Consider the following 17,436-nt stretch of genomic DNA (forward strand, 5'->3'; position numbering starts at 1 on the left):
CTCTCTTATCTTTTATAGATGCTGCCATTAACATTTACTGGAACTGTTGCCTTAAAATGTCATTTCTATGGTGTAGGTGGAAGACCACAGATGACCAGGAAAAGATGTCTTATTCTGTGACACCCTCTTTTCCCCATCACTATAGAACACATTATTTAAGGTTTGGTAATAATGTCTGATCTTAAGAATGTTTTTGATGTTGATTACCATCTTTTGATATTGAAGTCAGTTGACAGACAAATATGGCACTCCTCATTCCCATTTCTTTACAGTATGTTGCTTCAAGCCCGTCATTATATCACCTTCATAAGCCAACACCCCCATTTCCAGATTACATGGATGTTTTGTGTGATACATTTGTATTTGTGAAGTTGCATAGGTTCAGAATTCACAGTCTTTATGTGGATTTCATTAACTGATATACCACTCTTTGGTCAAGTCTTGAGGTCTTTGAATGCACAAAACTAAAGAAAAGAATAGGAATCAGTGCTCTTAATCCCTTGTTCACCTTTATTTAAAATTAGATTTACTTAAAAACTGAGGTATCTGGAATTATCCTACAAATGTTATGCTATTTATTGCTCATTTTTACAAACAGTATTTAACTGCAGATATATACCCCATTGTAGGGCTGATTCAAGTATTAAAAAAGAGAATACAGTAATAAAGAAATAACGTGGTGGAAACAAAAAAAAAGAAAATCTGTGTGAATAAATAAAAATTTCAATAACAACAACAAGGCTCTGTGTGTGAATTGGCTGTAATGCTAATGTTTGGTCTTCAAATTTACCTTATATCTATGAATAAGAATAGTGCACAGCCTTGTTTTTATTTCATATTTTATTTATTCACACAGATTTTCTTCTTTTTTCGACCACGTTATTTCTTGCTCTTGGTGCGGGATACCTTCTCGCTATATGGACCTTAGGTCGTGGCATGCGTTAGTAGTATCCATACCGTTGGACTTTTCTGTGCTCCTTCTACAAATAGATATGCCTTTGAGAGCTCTCCCCACTGCAGCTTCGCAGGAAATCCACCTTTGGACTGTGAATGGAATGTATATTTCTCCAGCCTATAGAAAACAGTATGTGGAACTAGAATCTTTATTAAATGTCAATGCCTTCATGCCACCTAATTGCATAACAACGTCACTTTTTGTCTTGTAGGAAAATCAGGCATTTTTGGGATAAGCTTTTGCCTTATACCACTTAAACTGCAGAAAACATGTGGGTACTTATTATTTTCTGATTTTTCTCAATGGGAAACTCATTCCATGATTAAACCATTACTCCCATATCTGGCGGTATTTGTTTCTGTAGGGGAAAAGCTATTTATAGATTTTGGATTTCAGAATCTCTGCTGTCTCTAGGTTTAGTTAAACAATTATTATTGGAGGCACTATTTCATGAATGATGGGTAGCTACCTTTAACTGAGATGGATGTTCAACATTTTTATGCAAAATGGGGTCCATTCATTTGGATGGGTCTGTCCATCCAAAGCACTTTACGATACGTCACGGGATTGTTGTACTCCACATTTGACTAAACAGGCTTCCTTGGGATCGTGGAAACTGTGCAGATCATGCAGCAGGTTTAAATAGGCAGGGAATTAAGGGAATGAAGCCTATTAAAGTCTTCCGTCACATTACTTGACACACCTTCCAGAGAACCAGGAAGAGACTCCGGCAAAACGTCAGCACCAGCAGAAGAGAAGCTGCTGAGAAGATTGTCTGCACACACTAACGGATGGGGCAGGAAGTGCCAAATCCAGAAGAACCAGCCTGCCTGATGAAGAGCGAACAGACGGAACCCCGATACTGTCACCCTGACCATCAGATACGGAGGGAGCAGGTGGACAGGTGAGTGACATATAGCCATAGATCTTCTACTGATTAAGACCTTCTTTTTGTATTGTGTACTTTCTTTGTTCATTTTTTGAAAATGAAAGTAAAACCTGTACAAAATTTTATCGATTTTACTATTGTATTTTATTGTAATTTTTATGTGTTGTACAATAAAAAAAGACTGAAGAAAATATGAAAATATCACTGGCAGCCAATAAATGCTGACAGCCTTATGAATTCACCTGAGTCCAATCTCAATGAGTCAATCAGCCCAAACATTGCTAAAGAAATGAATGTTAGCACATGTAACACCTGGAGGCAATACAGATCACCAAGGTAACCATTGCAACATAGAGAGAACTGAGATGCAGTGAATTAAGTAAAGGCTCCCATACATCAGCAATCGATTGTGGCAATTCTGCAATCGATTGTGTATAAAAATCTGCAATGTATTCAGGCTTCACAGATCGCAGATTGCAACCAAAAAGTGATTGGAATTGTTAAATCAGATTGTCCAACATGTTGGATTTCACAGATGGATTGGGGCTGTAGATTGCTAGTGTATGGACATGATCAGACGATTTGCAGACTGTTATTAGTAAAACTATGGGCCTTTCAAGATTGGCAGATCTGTGTTTGCTGAAAATGATCTGCAAATCACTGAAAAAGATCTGTAATGTATGGGCGCAGGTTGCTAGATTGGGAAATCCTAAAATCGGGCAATAAATCTTAATATTGTTCAAATGTGGTTTTCAGATTGCTGATGTATGGGGGCCTTAAGGCTGTCATTATTTTTGTTCTGAGATCTGGCACTACTTCTGACAGGGATCCAGCAAAGAAGGACTACATTTTAAGTGGTTTATAAAGACTTACATGTTATACTCAAACCTATTACTTGTCACAAGTATATACCATGCAGTGATGTTCGTTTGTGCCCAATGCACCTGGAGGGGTGGTAACTCGCACAGTCATCTCACCTCTGTCCTAGTTTCCCAAAAGCAATGCCTCCACCCAAGTTGTGTTCTCTCTGTGGTATTGCAGACTCAGTTCAACTTTGTACAAATTACTTAAGATAACCCACGCATACACTCACACCGGAAAAGGGGAACACCACTAGGCATCTTTAGTAAGTTGCAATTTAACTTATAGGCTTATTACCTGACAATTTGTGGATAAAGTGAAAATAAATCTTTGATAAGAATACAGTTATCAAGAGAAATTTAATCATGAACTAGAATGAAACCAAATGACAGCGATAGAATATCAATGCATTTGTGAAAGTTAATCATGACAACATATGATAATAACTGCATGTAGTCAGCATCCAGGCAGACGGGATGCTGACGGTCTGAATACCAGCGCCGGAATCCTGACAGCTGGCATCCTGAAGGTAAGTATAGGGGGTTAGGGGAGGGTTAGGGGTTATGGTTAGGCACTAGGGGGAGGGTTAGGGTTAGGCACTAAGGGGAGAGAGTAAGGTTTAGGGTGCAGGGAGGGGGGTGTTAGGTTTATGAACTAGGGGGTGGAGGTTAGGTTCAGGTACCGGGGAGGGAGAGTTAGGGGTAAGGGTTAGCATTAGGGAACTTACCTGTTACTGTCGGGATTGTGACTTATGGGATGCCGCTGTCAGTATTCTGACAGCCAGCATCTCGACAGCCGGGATCCCATACCCAACCCGAAAATAACATGTAATGAAGAAACAGTAGTAGTAGCACTGATGAATTGGCAGGATCACAATAACTACACTTGTAATTAAATTTCTATTACCAATAGAGATGTGTGCGGACCCCTTTATTTTGGTTCTAAATCTTTGTTGTGTTATGGTTTTCTTTAATAATTTATAAAAACAGCTAAAATCGTGTAATTTGGACGTGTTTTTGTTCCTTCAGTATTAGTAAGCATCAGCAACATTCATTTCCAGTTCATTTTGATCACTTCACAATATTGTTTTTACCAATATTCACCAAAGACTGCAGAGAGCTGACTAGCTAAACTAAGCGACAGACCAGTGACACTAAGAAATTTAAATGAATATAGCATATCTATGAAACAGTGGTACTGCAGTGTTAGGCAGCATGGCAGTTTAATAATCTATAAAATCCTATAGATTGTTTTAATCAAGAACTAGATCAGAGGCCTGAAGCCAGTACAGGTAAATGGAGGTGGAGTATTTATGTAGTGGAAGTCAGGTATCGCATTGATTAATAACCAACAGTAATAACTGTAAAGAAAAGTAAATCTGAGACTTGGTAGAAATTATTCTGAAACAAGTTTCCAAAATCCTAAAGAGATTTTGAAAATAGAAAGCAAACTGAATCTATTCCAAACATGAAATCACAGACATGAGGCCAATACAGGCGATTCAAGGCACAGCCTTGTTGATAATTATATGATTTGATGATATGATATAACTTGAAAATTATATCGTTTGATGATACTATTCTGTATCTGTGTAGCAGTGAATAAGTTGATGGCTTGAATACATAATTATATGACAAGATACAGAAGAACATCAACTCCTCAATAAAGTACAGTAATATACGCTGCCTGTCAAGCACACACAATAAAGGATTATAAACCGGATGACGCTACTCTGTGGAAAAGCTGCCCGACATGAGGCCTATGCATGGACGAGAAGCTAGTGATGGCTGGCTTTGCAAGATACATCACTGCCCCAGTAAGTTACAGTAATATAACCCTCCCCTATAGAACCCTCTTTAAACTCTTCACTCTGATGTATAAGGCACTCTCCAACTCCAATCCTACCTACATGTCTAACCTAATCTTCCTACATACTCCTACCCACCCACTCCAGTTGGCCAATGACTATCGCCTTTCCTCCCCTCTGGTTACTATCTCTCACTCCCGAATCCAAGATTTCTCACATGCTACCCCCATTAATGGAATGTCCTCCCTCATTCTATTAGACTATCCCCTAGCCTGCATAGCTTTAAACGGGTGCTAAAAACCCACCTGTTCATAAAAAAGCATATCTGTCCTCCACTTAACCATGTCACCATGTAGTCTACCTCACCCTTTTGCACTCCAATTTTCTCACTCCTGCTTCCTGCCCTTAACTCCCCTTACACTGGCTCACTACTTATGTCTTCCATTTGTCTCCCCATTCCCTTTAGACTATAAACGCTATGAGTAGGGCCTTCCTCCTTCCTATTTTCATTACCTACTTCTCTTGCACACCAGCTACACTCTATACCTCCTCCTTGGGCTCTCTGCCCCTGGACTCCATCCCTCTGTTGTTTTTGTTTCTTTAGGCAACCTAGATGCATTATCTGTGCCCACGCTAATAGCTACAGGTCTCAGCTTACACTGAATATTTCCATTGCACCTTGCATCAGTGGCTGCATTGAGATTTGTAGTGCTAGTTGTTACTTGTCTATTGAATTATACTATACTGTTTTACCCTGTTCTGTCTTATTGCTTTGCCCTCTGTACAGCGCTGTGTACCATTTATGGCACCCTATAAATTATTTTTATTATTAACATTATATATATGGTACCTGTCAAACACACAATCTTGGCAAACAAAATGTTCTTGGGTCCTCCCACCCACTCTTATGTTCTATATATGAAAAAGGACATGCATAGTTTAACAAACCAAGTACATCAGCAAAAGGGACTGCCACTTTTGTGGCTGAAGTGCTTGGTTTGTTTGAACCCCCATAAAAGAGAACATCTTGGTGGTTTGGTTAAACAAAGCTACCAGTGGGCTTAAGGCAGCTAACAGTGTTGTTAATTTTCATCACTTTTGGAAGATTTCATCATCATCCTCATCATCACCCCCATCACTTATAATCTCATTATCACACAATATTAGCTCATTCCCACTGGAAACCACTGTTACAGAAGTCTCTGTTGTAATTGGCAACAAAGGTCATCCTCATAAAATTTAGAATTTATTTATAGAAGAAGCCTATTGCTCACAAGGTTCCTGGCTATATTAAACACTCTTTCCTTTTTTCCCTCCAAGTATTCAAAGGGACTGTGTGACATGCTAATTTGTATATTATCACCAAAGTAATCCTCCACCATTCTATTGATGCTTAAGGAATAAGATTGAGTTACGATTAAGTGTAAATATATGTGGCCAATTCTTTTAAGCCTGACCAGATGTCATAACGCTTCTCTTTGGGGAGCTGAGTTGACTCATCATCATTAGTGGGTTTCTGGCAGTAGCATTTGCAGGAGAAACTGGAGGAGACATTGTTGTGTCCTGTGCCACTTGACAACTTGCTAGCAAGGTGCTCTTTGCATCTATTAAGATCTGTGTCAGATGAAAAGAAAGACATTATGTAATGTATGAGGGCTGATTGCAAAGTAGTGAGACGTGGCAACGCTATGTTGGTTATTGTGAAGCTCATACATCGATGTGTCTGAACCTGCAGTTGGACTGCTGTAGTCTTCTTTGTTTGGTCACAGCAAGTGGAAGATCTTTGTTTGCTTCGTCATGGCGAATAAGGAAGACGTGTATGAGATTACGTCAGAAGTGTGTTTTAATTTTGTGTTAAACTTGGAAAAAATGGAAATGAAACTCATGAAATGTTACGGCAAGCATATGGTGGAGAAAGTTAGCCATGCTGCAGTATTTTGGTGGTGGAAGCACTTCAAAGAGGGTAATAGAGGGTAAGAGACTAACTCAGCACATTCTAGGAGACCATCCACCGTGGTTACAGATGTCAACATTGCCAAACCTGCAGAGATGTTGCAAAATGACAGAAGGTTACCTTTACGCAAACTTTTGGCTTCACTTGGCATCTCATTCAAATGTGTTCAGCCCATGACAAAGGAACTGAAAATGCATCACGCGTGTGCTAGGAGTTTAATTGTGCAAGAACACGGTTTGAATGTCGGAGAAGATACCCAATTTCCTGACATCGATTGTGACGTGTGGTGAATCGAGGATTCAACATTATGATCCGGAAACCAAACAACAGTCCAGTGTATGGAAACACGCAAATTCACCTCTGCCCAAAACATTCCATGTGATTCCTTTGGCGTGTAATGTCATGTTTCTACTGTTCTTTGATGCGCACAGTGTGAAACTACAACACTGGGTTCCCTGTGGACAGACAATTAATTGTGACTACTTTGTAAACGTCCTGAAAACCCTATTGAATGGAGCCATGAGGAAAAAAAGACCACATTTGCTGAAGAAACAATGCTTTTTGCTCCAAGACAATGCCCATCCACACGTTGCTGCTGTTGCATTGGCAGCACTGACTTAAATTAATGGGACAGCACTTGAACACCCTCCATATAGCCCAGACTTAGCACCCTGTGATTTCTGGCCATTCCCAACCCTGAAAAAAACAACAACTGCGTGGATAGAAGTTCTCAACAGATGAAATGAAAAATGCCACAGCTGCAACACTAAAAGTGATGTCACAAAACAGTCTACTGCACGTCTTTGAAACATTGTTGAAACGCTGCAAAAAAATTATTGAATGTGAAGGACGCTACTTTGAAAAATAAAAATGTTCAGATCCTGTGGAGTCATCTGATTCTGAATAAAAAAATCAGTCTCATTACTTTTCAATCATCCCTCATAGTAATCCATTTGCAAGGTCCTGGTGAAGCAAATAAATAACTTTATTTACAAGTCCAACATACTTAGCGGTATCACTTAGTTTTGTATCCTCCTTTAACTTCTCTAGCTGCTTTTCCAGTAGTTTAATTAAGGGAATGACCTGACAGGCTGTCAATGTCTAAACTTACTTTATTGCTTACAATTTCAAATGGTTTCAGTAGCTTGCATAAAAAACACAGTATTCTCCAGTGTGCTGGACAAGGTAACATGCCCCCCTTCTGTTATGAATCCCAGAGACTACTTCGAGTAAGCCCCCTAGAACCCAGCCTAGCAAGGTATTCCGCCACTAACAGCCACCCATTGTTCCCTTAGAACTGGAGATGCTCACCGGTATTTAGGTGGCCGCCTGGACATTATACTCAGGGTAGTAGCAGCTTACGCGAGTATCTGATGGGATCCAGTGGTAAGGTGAGGAGTTTGGAACAGAGGGCCTGATTCAGAGCCGGACGCTATCTGCGCTCGCTCGGTCAGAAAAAGGGGCCGGATATTTAAATAGAGCGCACGCTCTTTGTGGTCTGTTGACGCCTCTATGTCTGAACGAGCGAACAAAACATGTGCTCGCTATTTTGTAAAAAACGCCCCCTGGCCGCTCGCATCCTACGTCATCTCCGCTATTTATTAGATTAATCGAGTACATCGAAAGGCGTATGAACTGCTCGCAGTGCTTGTGGTAGGATATTCCTACCGCAATCATGCGAGCAGTTCAGGCTAAAAGATAACCAAGTGACGTGGTCGATGACGCTGCTTTGTTAATTATGCACACCCTTAAAACGCCCGTTTTGACCGTTTGGCATGCCTGCGTTCGGATCACCACTCCCCGTTTTCAAGCACCTTCCCCTGTTACCACCCACAAACACCTCATTCTGTCACTCAAATTAGCAGGCATTCGCTATTTTGCGAGCACACAATTTCTGACCACAATGACTGGTTCACGCATGCGTATTACAACCCATACACATGCGCAGTTGTGCGAACATCGCTCGAAGCGAACGAGCGGCCGCTTACGAGCGGCTCTGAATCAGGCCCAGAAAGTGTTAATGAGGCAACCAGAGATCTGACAGTGTGGCTGGAGAGCTGGTGATGTGGCTTGAGTACCGATGTGTAGGAAGGTTGTAGCTTTGAAAGCCAATGATGCAGCTTAGGAGCCAATGGTACGACTTTGAGCCGGCAGCAGAAATAAGTGAGCTGATGGTGTTGCTTTGAGAGCCGATAGTGCGGCTAAGGTGCCAATGGTGTGGCTTTGAGGCAGTAGTAAGAGTTGATGTATTTGAAATGTGACTTTGTGAGCTGATGGTGTGGCTCAAGAGCCAGAACACCAGTTGGTGTACTTGAGATGCGGCTTTGAGAGCCAATGGTAAGGCTTGAGAGCCGGTACACAAGTTGGTGTACTTATGATGTGGCTTTGAGAGCCGATGGTGCGGTTTGAGAGCCAGTACACAAGTTGGTGTACTTGGAATGCACCTTTGAGAGACAATGGTGTGGCTAGGGAGCCAGTACACAAGTTTGTGTACATGAGATGCGGCTTTTGAGAGCCGACGGTGTGGCTAGGGAGCCGGTACACAAATTGGTGTAGTTGCGATGTAGCTTTGAGAGCCAATGGTGCGGCTTGAGAGCCGGTACACAAGTTGGTGTACTTACGATGCGGCTTTGAAAGCCAATGGTGGGGCTTGAGAGCTGGTACACAAGTTGGTGTACTTGCGATGTGGAAAGAGCATGTTGCAGCAAGTTAGGATGGGAGCTGGAAGGCTTTGATGAAGTAGTGGGTCTTGAGAGCCCATTTGAAGGATTGTAAAGAGGAGGAGAGTCTGATAGGGAGAGGGAGAGAGTTCCAAAGGTCGGGAGCAGCACGGGCAAAATCTTGGAGGCGGGAGTGGGAGGATACTTGACCAATACTGGTCAAACTAATGAGGATAGTTGGTAGAATGGCATTTTGTATGCACATAATATATTTTTTATTTTTATGTCTTGGCACTGGTGAGGAATTTGTTTTCTGGTAAAATGGAATCGAGATGGAAGTTGGTAGCATGGACACATGACTTCAACTAATTGTCTAAAACCAGAGGCATTGATGGCGGATACTGTATGCAGTTCTAATGCTAACATAGCCATCATGGCTTCAGTGATCCACTGTGCAACAGGAAGGCAGCTGTCTTACTTTCTATCTATTGCAAATTTATGTTTCACAGACATTTGTTGTGTGAAACTATAAGTCTTCTTGGTCATCTTCTGTGATGAAGATTCACCCCCAGCAGCAGTCTTAGACCACAAGGATTCTTCTTGGGAATTCTGGATATGGGAGGAGTCAGTTTGCCTTTGCCTCCGATCATTAATAAGGAAGTTGATAATGAAGATGTTGGCAATTGAGATCACATGTGCTGGGATTTATCCATGCTGCTGGTAGCTGATGCTGGAATGCTTGTTTTGTTATGATTATGCAGATTTTAATAAATAATTTGAATGAACTTGATGCAACTGACGTAACAGGCAGGAGGTGTCTAGATGGATAATGTCCTACCTCTACTTTTTTTGGCTCTACAAATGGCTCAGGCCTTGGACCTGCCTACTCATTGGCACAGGTTAGCGGTCTAACTGATACCCACGGGCCTAATGCTTGACAACCCTGGTGGTCTAGGAAGGGTTATATATATGTAGTAGTGGCCCAAGGCCATCTACCAGTATTGGCAAAAGAGGTCGCAGTGGGGAGCTTCATATAGCTCTTTTGCTTCCCTCCACTGCAGGCCTCTCTGGTCCTCAGCTTCTTTCTTGATTGCTGCCGTCCTCAGGGCTCTGCCGCAGTCTTTATGCTTTATCGCACCGTCTTCTGGATTATTTTGTGGCCGCCAGAGCTCTTCCCTTAAGATCCTTCTTCTTTGCTCTCTGCTCTGCAACTTCTAATATAAGATGCCACGAGTGGACAATCTATGACATGACTCGCTGTGTTTGGCTCGATGCGGCCGCTTCTGATTGGCTACTGGCCCACAAGCAGCTTGCAGCCAGAACCGATTTCAAAGTGCTGCAATACCAATAGGATGAACCTGAATCCTTGAAAATTCAGGCTCGCCTGCATTAGCGCCAGAGAACATGGTGCCCGAATCGGCGTCACTGAAGATGACTTCCTCCATTTGACCACCCGATGACAGGATCAGGCGTACCTACCTCTGTTCCCAATGCTGGACACCTATTCACACATGCAAGAATATGAGACTAAGTCATCCAGGGTATGACAATGTACAGAGGCTTCTAGATGGCATGGTGACGGGAATGTTCATAACAACTCAGAATGACCAGAATATGAAAGCTGCGTTGAAGGGTGAGCAAACACGTTACCAGTGTCCAAATTAAAGGCACCATTGGAACTGTGTGGAATGATGGAGGTGGAGTCAATGAGTTGTAACTGTTACTTAATGACACTAATAGATGATGATACAAGGATGAAATACATAATGTTCCTGAAAACCAAAAGTGAATTAACCAGCAAAATTGAAGAATACAAGAGTGTAATGGAAACTCAAAAAGGCCAAAAATAAATGTGTTGAGGTCTGACAATGGTGGAGATTAGGAGAACAGAGATGCATCTATTTTTTAAGATAATGGCATCCAACACCAATTAACAATTTCCTACACACCTGAGCAGAATGGCGTGAGTGAGAGGGTAAATAGAACAATAGTTGAGCACAGACTATGTTAAGTGATACGTTTTTTGAATAACAGATTCTGGGCAGAGGCAGTCCTAACTGCAGTATACCTCAAGAATAGAGCACCTATAGTGGCAGTTACAAGTAAATTACCGTTGGAGGCTTGGTCTGGCAAAAGGCCAAGGGGGGAATTGACTTGTTAGCACTGGGCGTCTATTGAAGCAATTCAATTGTTGCTCCGATCAGACGCCCATAAGTATTTCACACGCACTAAAGAATGGAGTTTAGCCGCATAAAGCGGCTAACCCCCATCTAAAATCCTGCTTTGGGTGTCTAAAGTCCTGGTTTGGGTGACTAAACTAAGGATTTTCACACATTTTTTCTCATACCTCCAGAGGCTGTGAGAAAAACTGTGACTGCCATGGCTAATGGGTGTATGATTGGAGCAACAATTGAATTGCTCCTATAGATGACCATTAGTTAGACGCCCGGCACTAACAATTGAATTCCCCCACAAGTGTCAATCATCTGTGTGTCTTTGGGTGCACAGCATATACCCATATCCTTAAAGAAAGGAGAAGCAAGTTGGATCCTAAGTACATCTTATGTGTTATGCATGGATATTGTCAAGAAAGCAACGAATACAGATAGTAGGACAGTCAATAAAAGCTCACAAAGTCAAGAGATGTAGTCTTTCATGAGACAGCTTCAACTAAAGACAAGATGGATGCTGCAACACCACAGGGATTTGTGGTACTAGGCATGCTAACAGCTGAAAGCGTGTCAGAAATTGAGACTACAGATACAAGTGATTAATCACAGAGCAGGAGCTCTTTGAGGAGCAACAAAGTTAGACCACCTAAAAGATACAGTGAGGAATTTGCTAACTTTATCTGCTGTGAACCTCAAGCCACAAAAGAAGCAAAGTCAAGCAGCTACTGGGAAGACCAGAAATCAGCCACAGACAAGGAGCTTACAGCCTTGAATGACAATAGCATATTGACCATTGTGGACAGGCTGAGTAAATGTCAAAAACTAGCGGGTCTTTTGCAAGAAACTAAACACGGTTGGAAGTCTTCCTCACTACAAAGCCTGACTTGTTGCCAAGGTTTACACCCAAAAAAAACTGATGTTAACTACAGGTCAATCCTATATCTACTGTGTATAATTTACTGCTACACCAACTTGACTTTGATGCAGACTTCTAAAATGGTGAGCTAGTGGAAGAAATTTACATGGAGCCACTAGAACATTACAATGTTGAGCATTTCCAGAGGGTAAAGTATGTATTTTTAAGAAATAATTGAATGGGCTAAAACAAAGTGGCCATTGCTGGTACATCAAGCTTGACAGTGTACTGCTAGAAATTGACTTTGTACAATCTAAAACTGTACTACAAGTACAAATAAAAAAGCTTGTTCTTTGTAGTGGTGTATGTAGATGATCTATTGCTTGCAGGTCAAGAATGCCAAATAGCCAAAGTAAAATTGTTGCTGAGTGACAGGTTCAAACTAAAAGAACTTGGGAGACGCACCAACTTCTGGGTCTAAGGCTCATACAAAATTTGATTGGTGGGACTGTTACCATTGACCAACAAGGATCTATTGAGGCAATGCTCAACAACTTTGGTATGGCGGATGCTAAACCTGTCAGTACACCAATTTGTCAAAAATAACAAAAGCTATATGTCCAATGACCAGTGCCGGATTTTAGGCGGGGCGTTAGGGGCGGTCATCCCGGAGCCCCCACACATAGGGGGCCGCACACACTGTCCCCAGACAAACATTAAACAGACATACCAGACATTGGTACAAACATTAAATCTGAGAACAGCATTTAGCTGTCTCAGCTTTGATCCTCTTCGGCGGCTCAGCTGTTCCCTAAACAGCGGCCGCCGGGGAGCTTCACTAGTCACTAGAGCCACTGAGATTCTTCTCTATGCTGCAGAAGCCTCTGCTCTGACAGTCAAAGTCTCGCGAGATGATGTCAAGTCTCGCGAGAGTTTGACTGTCAGAAGCCGAGGCTGCAAGCACACAGAAGATTCTCAGTGGCTCTTTCGTCCTCAGCCTTCCCCCCGCGATGCAGCTGACAGGCAGGTAGCCCACTTATGTACACACCATTTGTACATTATATCACAGATGGCACCCAGGCACTTACCTATATGTTTGAGGAGTGCCAGCCAATCTGTTTTATATATACACACAGTATATATATAACTGTATAATATATACATAGCCATATATACATATTTCATGTGTGTGTGTATATATATATATATATATATATATATATATGTTTATTAATAAAATGTCGAACAGCTTTAATATCAAGTTCATATATATATATATATATATATATATATATATATATATATATATATATATATACTGTATATATATAGTATACACACAAAAAACCTGCCTATTTTATTACACTTTTGATGTCCGAGTGCCGCCGGTTTGTGGATATATATATATATATCTACACACAGTATACACACACAGTATATATATATATATATATATATATATGAACTTGATATATATATATATATATATATATATCAAGTCAGGTGCATAAATATTGGGACATTGACAGAATTTTCATATTTTGGCCTCTATTCACCACCACAATGGCTTTGAAATGAAACAAACAAGATGTGCTTTAACTGCAGACTTTCAGATTTAATTTGAGGGTAAGTACATCCAAATAAAGTGAACGGTGTAGGAATTACAAGGGTTTCTATATGTGCCTCCCACTTTTTAAGGGGCCAAAAGTAATGGGACTGTCAACTCAAAAGCTATTTCATGGACAGGTGTGGGCTATTCCCTCGTTATTTCAATATCAATTAAGCAGGTAAAAGGTCTGGAGTTGATTCTAGGTGTGACTTTTGTATTTGGAATCAGTTGCTGTCGACTCTCAATATGAGAGCCAAAGAGCTGTCACTATCAGTGAAGCAAGCCATCATTAGGCTGAAAAATCAAAACAAACCCATCAGAGAGATAGCAAAAACATTAGGTGTGCCCAAATCAACTGTTTGGAACATTCTTAAAAAGAAAGAACGTACCGGAGAGCTCAGCAACACCAAAAGACCCGGAAGACCACGGAAAACAACTGTGGTGGATGACAGAAGAATTATTTCCCTGGTGAAGAAAAACCCCTTCACAACAGTTGGCCAAATCAAGAACACTCTCAAGGGGGTAGGTGTACATGTGTCTAAGTCAACAATCAAGAGAAGACTTCACAAGAGTGAATATAGAGGGTTCAACACAAGATGCAAACCATTGGTGAGCCACAAAAACAGGAAGACCAGATTAGAGTTTGCCAAACAACATCTAAAAAAGCCATTACAGTTTTTGAACAACATCCTATGGACAGATGAGACAAAGATCAACTTGTACCAGAGTGATGGGAAGAGAAGAGTATGGAAAAGGAAAGGAACTGCTCATGATCCAAAACATACCACTTCATCAGTGAAGCATGGTGGTTGTAGTGTCATGGTGTGGGCATGTATGACTGCCAGTGGAGCTGGTTCCCTTTTATTTATTGATGATGTGACTGCTGACAAAAGCAGCAGAATGAATTCTGAAGTGTTTTGGGCAATATTATATACTCATATTTAGTCAAATGCTTCAGAACTCATTGTACGGCGCTTCACAGTGCAGATGGACAATGACCCGAAGCCTACTGCAAAAGCAACCAAAGAGTTTTTTAAGGCTAAAAAGTGGAATGTTATGCAATGGCCAAGTCAATCCCCTGACCTGAATCCGATTGAGCATGCATTTCACTTGATGAAGACAAAACTGAAGGGAAAATGCCCCCAGAACAAGCAGGAACTGAAGACATTTGCAGTAGAGGCCTGGCAGAGCATCACCAGGGATGAAACCCAGCGTCTGGTGATGTCTATGCGTTCCAGACTACAGGCTGTAATTGCCTGCAAAGGAATTGCAACAAAGTATTAAAAAGTGAAAGTCACATTTAGGATTGTTTAGTTTGTCCCGTTACTTTTGGCCCCTTAGAAAGTGGGAGGCACATATAGAAACCGTTGTAATTCCTACACCGTTCACCTGATTTGGATGTAATTACCTTCAAATTAAATCTGAAAGTCTGCAGTTTGTTTCATTTCAAAGCCATTGTGGTGGTGAATAGAGGCCAAAATATGAAAATTCTGTCAATGTCCCAATATTTATGCACCTGGCTGTATATATATACCATTTGGGGTTTGGACTAATATATATATATATATATATATATATATCAGTTTTATTGGGGCCCCCACAAGCTTGTAGCCCAGGTGCCCCCACTGACCTTAATCCGGCCCTGCCAATGACAGAGGCAGAGATAGAGGAAATGAGTAGTATGCAAGTGTTGGCACATGTCCGGCCAACACTCATGTTAGTCAATTTGGGATCAATCCTGGAAGGGAGCATTGGATTGCGAAATAAAAGTTTGCTAAAACTGGAAGTTTGGATTTACAAACCTTCTGTAATGCTGATTGGGGATCAGATGAGAACAATAGGCGTTACTACACCGGATACCTTTTTTCATTGGCAGATATAGCATCAGCAGGGCCAGCAGGAAACATCTTACTGTTGCCTTGTCTACCACTGAAACTGAGTACATGGCACTCACAGAAACAACCAAACAAGCATTGTGGCTGAAGGAGACTTTGGGGTCTAGTTACTGAGCAGTATTAGGAGACAGAGTAAAAAGTGATAAGAAAGTGATAAGGTGCCAGCCAATCAACTCCCAACTGTCATTTTCAAACACAGCCTGTGAGATCAGTTGGGAGCTGATTGGCTGGCACTTATCACAGACATCACTTTTCACTCTGTCGCCTAACACTGCTTAGTAACTAGACCCCTTTATGTGAGTTAGGTTTTTTTTGTACTACTGATACCATCAGCATTGCATATGACAATAAAGGTGCAATTGATTTGTCTTCTAGCACCAAACACCATGGTCACTCTAAGCATATTGCTATAAGACACCATTTCATAAGAGAGCTGGTAGATAGCACTTTAGTTAGTGTGAAATATGTGATTAGTGAGCAGAACCTTGCTGTTATATTAACCAAAGGTCATGTGCTGAATGCTTTTCTACAAAAATGTGGACTGGAGTGCATTGAAATGTGGATGTGTTATGTTATGTGTGTTTATATCGCCCTGTGTTTTTGGTTTTAGGTGAAGCATCCAAAATGTGGAATGTCTTGTTATTATACTCTCATATACACACAAACCACCTGCATTAGCCCCTGCACATTCCTGGCTGGATCTACAGAACCTGCTGTATTGTGTACCTACTGTGATAACCCTGCATTATCCTACAACTCATTCTATTCTGCTTGGCTAATAAACCACAACCTGCTTCAGTAATTCATTCTGTGGTCTGATCTCCATTATACACTGCTGGCACCTATATCCACACCTGTTGGATCTGCCAATAGGAAGGACCTGCCGGTGAGTGCATACGCATGAAGATGATGTGTGAACTGTTGGAGGGTGAAATGGGGAGGGGTGAGAAGATCGAGTGGAGTATAGAGGAGATTTAGGAGAAGGGATGATAAAGTTTGGTGAGGTGAGAAGGTCGAGTGGAGTATAGAGGAGATTTAGGAGAAGGAATGATAGAGTTTGGTGAGGTTTGTTTTGAATGCATGTTGTTGAGATTGGCAGAATTTTTTTTTGCATTTTCCTATCTACTTTAGTGTCATAGTATATATATATACCCCAGTATGCACAAGTAATCCAGCAACCACAATGTTGACTGAAGGCTTCATTATATATTGTACCACAAAATAAGAACATGTGTTCTAGAAAGACCCAGATCTACAAAGAGGCCACAAAGAGCAAGGCCTGAAGTTAAAAGGGTACTAAGGTAAGCTATGATATGACATTTTTACTGATCACATTCTCCACACAAAATTTTGCATTCATTACTTTTTTTAAAAACTGCCAAGTGGGCATTCACCCTGCAACGCACTGAGTGAAACAAAGCTGTGCTTGCACAAGAAGAGGACATGGTCACATCAAAGAGCCTAGCCACCTTTGGCACATATCCTTCACTTAAAAACTCCCTATCAATACTGCCTGAACCTGCTGCTGGTATGTGCAACACTGGAGAAGCATCACTCAGTCCAGGGCTGTCTCCAGGTCTACTTGCAACCTGTTGAGAATTGTTGCAATGCGCCCGGCCCTCTCCTAATCCACCTACCCCCCACCCCAAAACACACACACACTAACAAAAAACAGACATTGGCCCCCACAGAGACCCATTAGTAATAATAATAATAATAATTATTATTGTTATTATTATTAATAATAATAACAGTTACTTATATATGCTGTACAATTGG

At 41.2% G+C, this 17,436-nt stretch overlaps 1 long non-coding RNA gene across 1 annotated transcript; it reads left to right on the forward strand.

Annotated features, from left to right (window-relative positions):
• The first annotated feature begins 1,728 nt into the window (after positions 1 to 1,728).
• On the forward strand, positions 1,729 to 16,406 carry LOC148540864 (uncharacterized). The gene is made up of 3 exons (XR_015878436.1): positions 1,729 to 1,859; positions 4,301 to 4,521; positions 16,268 to 16,406. It is a non-coding gene; the product is annotated as an uncharacterized LOC148540864 (long non-coding RNA).
• The last annotated feature ends 1,030 nt before the right edge of the window (positions 16,407 to 17,436 follow it).

Source organism: Taudactylus pleione, unplaced genomic scaffold (assembly GCF_031769625.1).
Source record: "Taudactylus pleione unplaced genomic scaffold, aTauple2 ptg000016l, whole genome shotgun sequence".
Taxonomy (NCBI): domain Eukaryota; kingdom Metazoa; phylum Chordata; class Amphibia; order Anura; family Myobatrachidae; genus Taudactylus; species Taudactylus pleione.